General features: G+C 34.4%; 1 pseudogene; it reads right to left on the reverse strand.

Moving 5' to 3' along the window:
- Nucleotides 1–6,161: 6,161 nt before the first annotated feature.
- Nucleotides 6,162–6,280, reverse strand: LOC149578583 (5S ribosomal RNA; annotated as a pseudogene).
- Between the last annotated feature and the right edge of the window lie 4,004 nt (nucleotides 6,281–10,284).

A 10,284-nucleotide genomic window follows, 5' to 3' on the forward strand; every position in this document is an offset into this window, starting at 1 on the left:
CTGTAAATCACTAATATTTTCCGTACACTGTTGATTCAGGTCTTGTACACTTGCCCATATGTTAAATACATGTTGTAGTATATGTTGGTAACTACACATAAATAGATATGCAATGTGATGTCTTTAATACACAAATCTCAGTCAACTACTCTATCAGTCTTATACAAACTTATTGCTATGTTGTCATCACTAACAAACAAAGTTTTACAATGCTCCCCCATAGCATCAACATTCATGCTAACATATGTTACCATCTTTCTTTGATATAGGTACAATGTTTGATATCCATGATGCATACAGTAAGGGCCAGATGAAGTTGGTACTGAGTAATTTCTCTAATTCTATTTTGACCAGCATGGTTGTATGGGGATGCATTTTCCTTAGGTTTTGCTTGACCGGCTTAGCCTCTGGAGAAATGTTGAGGTGATGAAGGATTAGAGTTGGGTCTATCCCTGGCATGTCAATGTAAGACCATGAAAACTTTATTTGCCTCTTTTTGAAGAAATGAATGAATATGCTTCTTTCTTCTGTATTTAAAGACTATGCCAAATAGATGATCCTTGGTTCATGTTTTGTTCTGATATTGACTTTTTCTATAGACTCAATTAGGATAGATGATCTTTCCTTTGAGTGTTCAAGTAAGGTATCAATCATCTCATATGTGGGTACCACAATTGGGTTTTCACCTTTGGATGCGTAATTTCTATTTTTTTTCTCAAGGTTAGCTACAACCTAGTGGTGGTAATTAAGGATTTGAAGTGCTCAGCATGTTCTAGTATGACTAAGATGATTGATATCAAACCTGTCTATGTGCATTTCTTTTGTTCTTTGTGGATGAGATGGTTCAATTATGTTAAGGTAGACAAAGACATCATGGTCAGTGTCAAAATTGAGAATATGGTGAGGGTTGGTTGTATCCTAACTAATGAGGTCGAGATAGACTAAGGAGAGTGGTTCACTATATGGATAGGATTCAATAGGATTTAAATACATGACCTCATTTGATGGTTCATATGTTGTATCAGTTAAGTCTATGACATGCACTTCCTTAAGTATTAGGAAAAGTAGAGCTCGCGAGTGGCTCATAGTAGTCATCTTTGACTTCTACTGGAAAGAAGTCAAGAAATAGGGTTTAACACTGAAACCCTTCAATAGGTTCATCATCCTCATACAATGTGGGGTGACGTGTCTATTTTGTATCACCCTCTAAGTTGTTCTGATGTGTGCTCACTCTTGTGAAGTAAAGTTTAGACGAGAGGTTGATCCTTGTGCAATGAAACCATTAGATGTAGGAATGTCAACAACATCACATTCTTTATCGTGAATGGACTCTTCGGATAATAATTCAAATTCACACTTGGTGGAATCGTTATCATCTTCATTATTAGAGGTTTCCACGAGTGGTTCTCTTGTGTGATGTGCATCTGGGAAGGAAAAATTCACTTTTTTTTATGTCAGCCACTTTTCGATTACTACCATCCCTTTCTTTAGGCACCCACACCAAAGTGGAAGAGGAGGAATCACTGTATTTGGGACAAGACTCAGGAGTGATATGTACATTGTCTTGTTCATTGTACTCCACCCCTATTTTGGATCTGTTAGACCTGAATTGTGCTACTAGGGGTTTGACAATGCCTTTCCCTTTCCCTAAGGGGCCATCTCCCATATATCCCATTTTTTTCATTAAATAAAAACCTTTGTCATATAAGTGAGGGGAGATGTCAATATTTTTCATTGATTTCTTCTATAGAGCTTGAAGGTACACCACTTGCTTTAACAAAATGAGCATGGTAAGATCTATTGGTGGATGATGGTTTGCCGTGAGATTTTGGAAGAAAGTGGGGGATCAAATAATGAGACTGAGTACTCACCTACCCCATTACGTTGTAGTGTGCACTTCCTATCAGACTCTTTCATTAGCCTATCCATTTCTTCATACTGTGATTGTTTGGAGTCCTTTGATGATGATGGTGAAGGACGGGAAGAAATTGAACAACCAACTTTCTCTTTACCCTTAGTCGATGTAGATAAGTGGTCGTTATTTTGGCTAGTAGAACATGAAGTATTTGTTGATATGGATTGGCTGATGTTATATGTCAGGGTGTCAGTTTCTTCCCTGTTATGAGAAACAATGGAGTTACAATATTGGGCAAGGTTTTGATCCTCGGGTATGGCCACCACTTAACCCATGTATGAAATTTGAGACATTGATGGTAAGTGGAAGGAACAACTTGCATTTCATGAATCCATGACCTCCCTAACAAGATATTGTAAGTTAATTATAAGTCCAAGACTTGACAAACAATTTCTTTTACAATCAGGCCTACCTTGATCGACAAAATAACCATACCCTTGGAGGATCTCTCCTCATCATCATAAGTCTTAATGGTGATTTTATTTTTGGGGTTGAAAACATCCTTTGTATACCCTAAGGCTTTTAGCAAATTTAGTGTGCAAATTTTTAGTCCTACTCTGTCATCAACCAAGGCTCTTTTAACTCTATTTCTATGAATGAACACTTCAATGTGCAACAGGGAGTTTTGGGGATGAGTGGATGACATGTCATCTGGAGTAGATAAGGATACATAGTGAGGGGCAACAAGGTTGCCAACCATGTTTTGAAATCTACTAAGATCAAGTTCATTTAGCACTAAGGCTTTGGCGAGGATTTCTTTCTAAAATTTGCAACAACTCAAAAATAGAGATATGGGCGGGAGTCTTGAGTAACTGGTTGACCAAGCTATATTTGGGTAAGGAGAAACTTGTAGTTGCATGACTAGAATTTGTCACATGCCCTAGTAAAATGACTTTAGAGGCTTGGCCTTGGGTAATAACATTTGATGATTATTTCTTGTTTTTATCTTTAAATATGATGACATTTATGACATCATCAAATCCGGAGATCATGTTGATGGTGTTATCATAGTGATGAGAATAACTAACCTTATCATGAGGAGGTGCATTTTGGGGTAAAAGAACAAACTTGTGTCACCCTTTTGTAAAGGAGAAGGCTAACAAATGTATAATTGTTCACCTTCAATGACAAAAAATTGGTATTATTATTTTGAATTTGGAAATGGAGTAAACTAATGAAATGTGTAGAAATGGATGAATTTTAGGATTATAATTTCAATAGTTATTTGGAATAAGAATTGATATATTTTCCTAATTTTTATAGATAATATTTTAAGTGTTGAAAAGCACTAAAAATTAGAAGTCTAGTTCCCACCACAAAACTATATGGAAATCAACTTATTTCCCTTTGATCTTAGACTATGTTATAGATAACATATATATCTAGAACAATCAAAAATAAAAATTGGCTTTAGACGTATATTTTTTCTTTTATATAGATTGAAATTTCAACTCACTTGGAATTGATAGTTTTCATCTCCCACCACATTTTTCAAAACAAATCTATTCTAACCAAGAGAAGAAGTATACATTCTAGATGAGGACTCTCTCCTCTAGAACGTTATATAATTTTTAGATTTTTTTGATATGATTTAATATTTTTTTCTTTCTTAAAACTGACATCTTTTTGAGTGTTAAAATATGTGGTTGTGGAGTTTTTTAATTATAATATACTATATCTAATTAAAACACTATAAACTCTACATGAGAATATTCTTGACTTTAAGCTCTATAAAATGGTGTTTATATGTTATTAAAAAAATATAATAAAAAATAGTAAGAATTATTGAAATGTCACTTTTTCTGAAATAATTCGATTTCTTTAGTAATTGGATACAAACTAGTATAAAACATGCATTTAATAGACATTTCAAATTGGAAAAGTGTGAGACCATATATAACTTAGCTAGAATGAATTTATCAAGATCATATGTTTAAAAAAAACAAACTTTTAGATAGAAATACTTAAATTTAGTCATTATGATAAGTCAACCTGAAAGGTGACACAACTTTGTACTTTTACCTTTTGATTAGCCCTAGAGGATTCACCCTTTTCATGGCTCATGAAAGGGTTCTTGAAGGTTGTATGGTCTTCATTATTAATAAGGTTATTCACTTCGATAGTTCCATCATTGAATAATTTTTGTATGGCCCCCTTAAGGGCAAAACAATTGTTTGTTAAGTGCACCTGTTCTAGTGGTAGGCACAAAAATTCTTGTCACCCCATCACTTTGGTTTAACTTTCAGTTCATAGGGTTTGGACTCGAAAATATAATGAGTTCATCGGCCAAGAGGGTTTGCAAAGCACTCTCATCAGACACCCCAATAGGTGTATATTCCTTGGGTATGTCAGAAGACTAATATCTTCTTAGATGAGGGGCTTGATTATAAGCAAATTGTTGATTAGACGTCAAGGGAGTTGTCATGTTACATCGATAAAATGGACGGGCATTGTCTTGTCAAGGTGTGTTTGGATTGGTGTTATTAACAATAGGATACTACTAATTTGGATGGAGTTAGGTTTGAGGTTTAACATGGTTAGCTTTAACCACCCCATCATTGACAGTGTTTTTGTTGTTGTTTCTCCACCATGAATTTTGTTTATCAATGGATCAATTAGAGGAATTGTGAGTCTATGTGAAGTTGTTTGAGAAACCCTTAACATCTTTTGATAACTTGATGATATTGTTGTTTATCAGGGTCTCTTCTACTTTGGTGGCATTCTCTAGGGCAGTCTTAAAGTCTTTAGGCAATTGGAGTTGGAGCCAGTAATTCATGGGTTTTGAGCGATTATTGATGAAGATGTTGGTCTTCTCTTTGTTTGGAATGTCTCTGTGTTATTTGGAAAACATGTGTCTCCACCTTTTTAGGAATACTTTGAATGATTCTTCAGGAAGTTGTTTTGTGTTACACAAATCAATCATCATAACTTCCCTTTTAATATTATAGGGGTATTGGGTGATGAAAATAGAAGCCAATTGACCAAAAGACTTAATGTTAGCGGGTAGCTTAGAGAACCACTCCATGGCTTGCCTTCCGAGGCTCCTAGGAAACATATGCATTAGGTAAGTTGTGTCATGAACAAACTCCATACTCAAAGTATAAAATTGTCTAAGATGATCTTAGCGATCTAACATACCAATATATTTGTCGTATTTTGGTATCTGCATATTTTGAGGAAAAGGTGTGAAGGTAATACTTTTATCAAATGGAAGTGGACACACCTTTTTGAGGATAAATTTTGCAAGTTGTATTGTTCATCACTTCATCCTTTCCATTTCCAATTGTAGGTCTTGTAGCTTTTGTGTGACAATATCTAAAGGTGACTCTTCTTCATCTCATTTAAGGTTGGTTACATCAAAGTTGGATGGCAGTTTTGCACCTTTTTGTGCTAATGCTAGTATGTAACGTTCTCTATATTTTTCAAGTATCTTGTCCATGATATCGACAAGCTCAGGATTTTGCTAAAATTCCTCAATTTTGGTTTTGATGCTTTTTTTGTCCCATGCATTGGATGAACCCATTTTGGCAAAAGGTTCTAAATTTTGATTGAACAAGGGTGACTCGTGAGTAACTATATTTAATGAGCAATCCATTGGTGTAATAGGTTCAACAAGATCCAGAGATTTTGTACATTTGATGGTTTTGTTGGCTATTCTAGCACTCACCCGTATAGGTGATCATTTTGGTTTCATGACTACACTGGTTTTATGTAGTGGCATGAGATGTGGATAGAGATTCCTCTAACTCTTATGGATTTTCACAATATGAAGGTTTCTATTGACTGTGGTTTGTTATGGAGTCACAAGTTAAGTTTGGAAAGGTGTTTGGGACTATTGATAATGACGAGCTCACTTTCCCAAAGTCAGGTAGGGAATGGATGTGTGTCTTTGGGCATTTCTAGCTTTATATGTGAAGTGAAGCAACAATATTTATTGAATTAAGATTCTCTAAAGGGAACTTGTAACTTTGCTTGTTTCTAAAATAGATATGGTCAATTTCAGGATCTCTTAGTCTTGGAAAATATCAATGAAGAAAAATGGTATTTGAATCCGTTCTTTGTTTGCAAGTGTCATGTATGCAGATAGCCTCTATTTTAGGTTTTTTTCTCAAATGCATTACAGGATTGCTCAAATGTGCTATTCCATTGATTATATGCGCTATTTAAATGCTCAAATGCATGATTTTATAAGTTATGTGCATTGTTTAAGGCTTTAAATACATTGTTTTTTTTAAAAAAATTTATAAGGGTGCAACACTGGGACTTCCTAGGAGGTCACCCATCCCAGTACTACTCCGGCCCAAGCGCACTTAACTGCGGAGTTCTGATGGGATCCGGTGCACTAACGCTGGTATGATCGCACCTAGCTTTAAATACATTGTTATGAAGGGCAATTGTGCTATTTAAATCTTTAAATGCATTGTTTTGTAGTTAGATGTACTATAACAGAGTTAAAACGTGTCACAAAATGTGCCAAATGTGTTGTTTTAAGCAATAAATGCGCTATTTCAAGTCTTTCAACAACGTTCTTATTTTGAACTTGGTTTCTCATATCAGTTTATAGTGACGTCTTTTGGAAGGACTATGATCCAAACAGGAGTTTGTTATTAAGTTTTAAAACACATCCAAGCACATTAGTAGTAGAAATAATAATAAATTATAAAACCACACACACCTAGAAAATGGAAGAAAAGGGCTTCCTAATAACGTTGTTTTGAGCTGGTGACTAGTGGTCTTTAGTTTCTAACCAACAATGTTTAGACTTACCTCTCTTATGATAGAGAGGTTCCCACAAACGCTAAGGAGGTTTGGCACAATCCCTTACAGGACTACTAGAGGAAGGTTGTATTTCAAACACGGATGGCTTGCATTTGATTGGGAATGCAAGATTGGAAGGTGTTTCCTCTCACCAACCTTGATATGGCAACTCAAAAGGTAGCCTTTCTATGGCTAAGTAATTCTACCTAGTAGAAAGTAGGAAAATAGAAATCAAAATTAGGTTTGGGAATTTGATCATTCTAGCAAAGTGAGAGTGAGGGCATATCCCTACTATCCTGACCTCCTAAACATAATAGACACAATTATTCAATTACAAGCCCTTATACTACAGAAGACAAGGGGCTTCTAGTTAAGCTATGTGTGGGTTCTTTCCTCATTTGATTGTAATTGATTTTTACAGAAGGTTAGGCATCTGATCAACTCAAAAGAGTTGAGAGCATAGACCTACTCCCATTGATGTTAGCAAAGACTAGACACATTTTCTGAGGGTCTTCATTCCTGTCGCATGCTGTCAGTAGTTTGGGAGTTCTTGTTAGCTTGGAAGAGACCTATGAGCAACCAATAATCAGATTTGGAAGTCAGATTCAACAATTGATGACTTTTATCAAATGCGCCATAGGAATAAGCATTTGCATTACAGAATTTATCATATGCATTAATTAGACTAGTAAATGCACTACAGGAAGTTGCAAATGCACTATAAAAAACTTTAGATGTGCTACAGAAATGTATAAATACACTACAAAAACATTTAAATGCACTAGAGAAAGATTTAAATGCGTTAAAAGATGGCTCGGAAGCATTAAAACAAAGTTCAGAAGTGTTGTAGGGTTAGAAAATTGCAGATCTAACCTTTGTGTGTTTGGGTTAGTTTTTGAGAGTTTGTTGTTGCTATTATGAAGCTTTTGAGATGTTGTAGAGCCTACAACCAATCAAATCTGCACAAGAAACCAACAAAAAACACAAATCTACAATAAAAACAAGAGATTAGAAAGATTGAAGAACAAAGAGGTTTTAAGCTTAGGCCCCACGATGGGTGCCAATTTGTACACGATATGTTTGTGTATTCATAAGACTTTAATACAGATTGTAGATAAAATGACAACAAACTAGACTAAACCCAATAAATCATTGTCAAAATGTAAACTCTATGAATGTCCCATGTTTCCCTAACTACAACTGCTAAGAAAGCTCTTTGACCAGCATCTCAGTGACAGTCCTAGAATGAGATTACGCTTAAAATGCAGATCTACAAGAAAGTATGCAAGATCTATGACTAAATGCATATTATATGGTGTAACAACTCTAGAATGTTATTAAATGAATATGCAATGAGCTAACCATGCGCTAAAATTATACTAAATAACATGAAAAGAAAGCTAAAATGCTATCAAAATGACATGAACTTTCTATAATGACAATGCTAAAAAGATGATAACTCAGAATGTGCGTATAATGCAGATGCCTAAAACTTGGGTCCTTTTGCTCTTAAATTTCCATCATATTTAATATAGGATTTCAAAAGGGGTTGGGGTAAGAATCAAGATTTTACCTTTTACTAGAGGATGGAGGTGAAACTAAAAATATCTCATAAGGCACCAAGAGGAAAAGTCCAACAGACTTAGTTTCTGAGGATAAAAGAGGATTTTTCCAATTATTTTAAATGTAAAAAGGAGGATTTTCACTTTTGTGAGGATAAATAGATTTATTGATTTAATAAATGTTCCATTTCTTTTCAACTTTTATCTTTTCCTTTTTCCTTTATTATTTCATTTTATGATTTATGAATTGTTTTTCCTCTTTTTGAAGTGATTTAATTCCTTTTGATTTGATACTTGATTGATTGATTAATGACTTGATGTAACGATTGATTTGAAAGTACATTGTGTTCCTCTGGTTTAATCCTTAATTCGCATCATTTGATCAAAATTACATTGTTTAGGTCTTTGCCAATTTTTGGATGTCTACAGTAAGATAGCAAACAAACATCAAGAACTACTTTCCCAATGCTTTATTTATGAACTACTCTTTGTAATTCAGGTAAAACTTTCGTATGTCTTCGACTTAGAATCTAGACACTTAAACATGTCATTAGGACACTATGTTGAACATGTCCATAATTGTGTATCACTGGACAATCAAACCATTGTCTACACCACTAAGATCTTTGTCTGTTACTCAGCCAGTCTTTACAGAAACCATGCTATGTTAACATCAATGACAAACACAATCTGATGTAGGAGTATCTTGCATCCAAAATAAAGGGGAGGCATGTTGAATGTTAAAAAAAAATTAAAATAAAAATAAAAAAGAAAAAAAAGTGGAGAGAGAAAGTGACGAAAATTAGAGGAAATAAATAAATAAATAAAAGGAAAAGAGAAATTTCTATTTTCGAGGTGCATAGGTGGCATAATAGAAAAATAAAATAAAAATGGTTGTCATTCCATTTATCGAGGTGTGTGGGTAGAATTCTAGAAAGTTGTGGATATTTTAGAAGGTTGTGGATATTGTGTAGGTGGAATTCTAGAAGGTTGTGGATAAGTCATGTATTGGGTGGTAAGTGCCTATTTAAGCAAGGCATATGAGCATTTCTAATCAAGCTCGAGAAGTAGAAGCTAGAAGGTGTGAAGACTTCAAGGTGTGAAAGCTCTAAGGGAGTAGCTCTTCAAGTAGAAGTTCTTGGTGAAGCTCTTGGTGTGAAGACTCTTATTTGGGATTTCTCTTATGTTGAAGAATTTGTAAACTTATTTTTGAAGAAGACATATCTATGATATCATCTTGCAGCTGTTGTAAGGATTTTCAAGTATAATAAAATTGCTTGTGAAGCATTTTTTTTTTTAAATTTCTCCATATTGTTGCACTCTTGGTTATGAGTTGGTAGGGTGGTGTGGCCCTTCATCACAATCATGAATGCAACATGTTAATACTCTCCAATGCTTAGGATACTCTCCCAAAGTAGTATCACTAGCATTCATGCTAACACAACCTACATATAATGCCATAAAAATTAATGAGTAGATCCATCAATGATGATTAATGAGAGGATGTTGATCATCCTCTAGTCTCCATTGCCTCCATCTCTCAATGAATTTTCTAAGCTTATAAAAATTGAGCTTAAGGCTCATTTTGTCAGCTCTAAAGAAATAACATATTCCACTGCCCAAGATGAACATCACATACAAGAGATAATGTGCCCAATTACTATTGATCTTTCTTTAAAAATGTATTCATGCATAAAATTAGCAATAACTAAATAACATATACACTAAAACACAAATACTTCATCAAGACAAAATGAATATCTATCATTGCTCACTTTCCTTGGAAGCAATGCTTTATAAAACTAAAAATGAAGAATTCATCCATGACTCAAGCCCCCGTAGATCAACCACCACTCAAAATCATATTCTAGGGAGGTACCAAACAAGTAGTGTATACATTGGCCAAAATAAGGAGGACATCACCTAGGATAAAATATTAAGCTAAACAAATAGATCAAATGTGAATTATGTTGTGACAAGTGGATAAAATCAATTATAAGAATATGAAAAACTTGGAAAGAATTTAATTTGATAATGGAAACAACTATC

Source organism: Cupressus sempervirens, chromosome 1, assembly GCF_028749045.1.
Source record: "Cupressus sempervirens isolate cs-2001-9-10 chromosome 1, ASM2874904v1, whole genome shotgun sequence".
Classification (NCBI taxonomy): domain Eukaryota; kingdom Viridiplantae; phylum Streptophyta; class Pinopsida; order Cupressales; family Cupressaceae; genus Cupressus; species Cupressus sempervirens.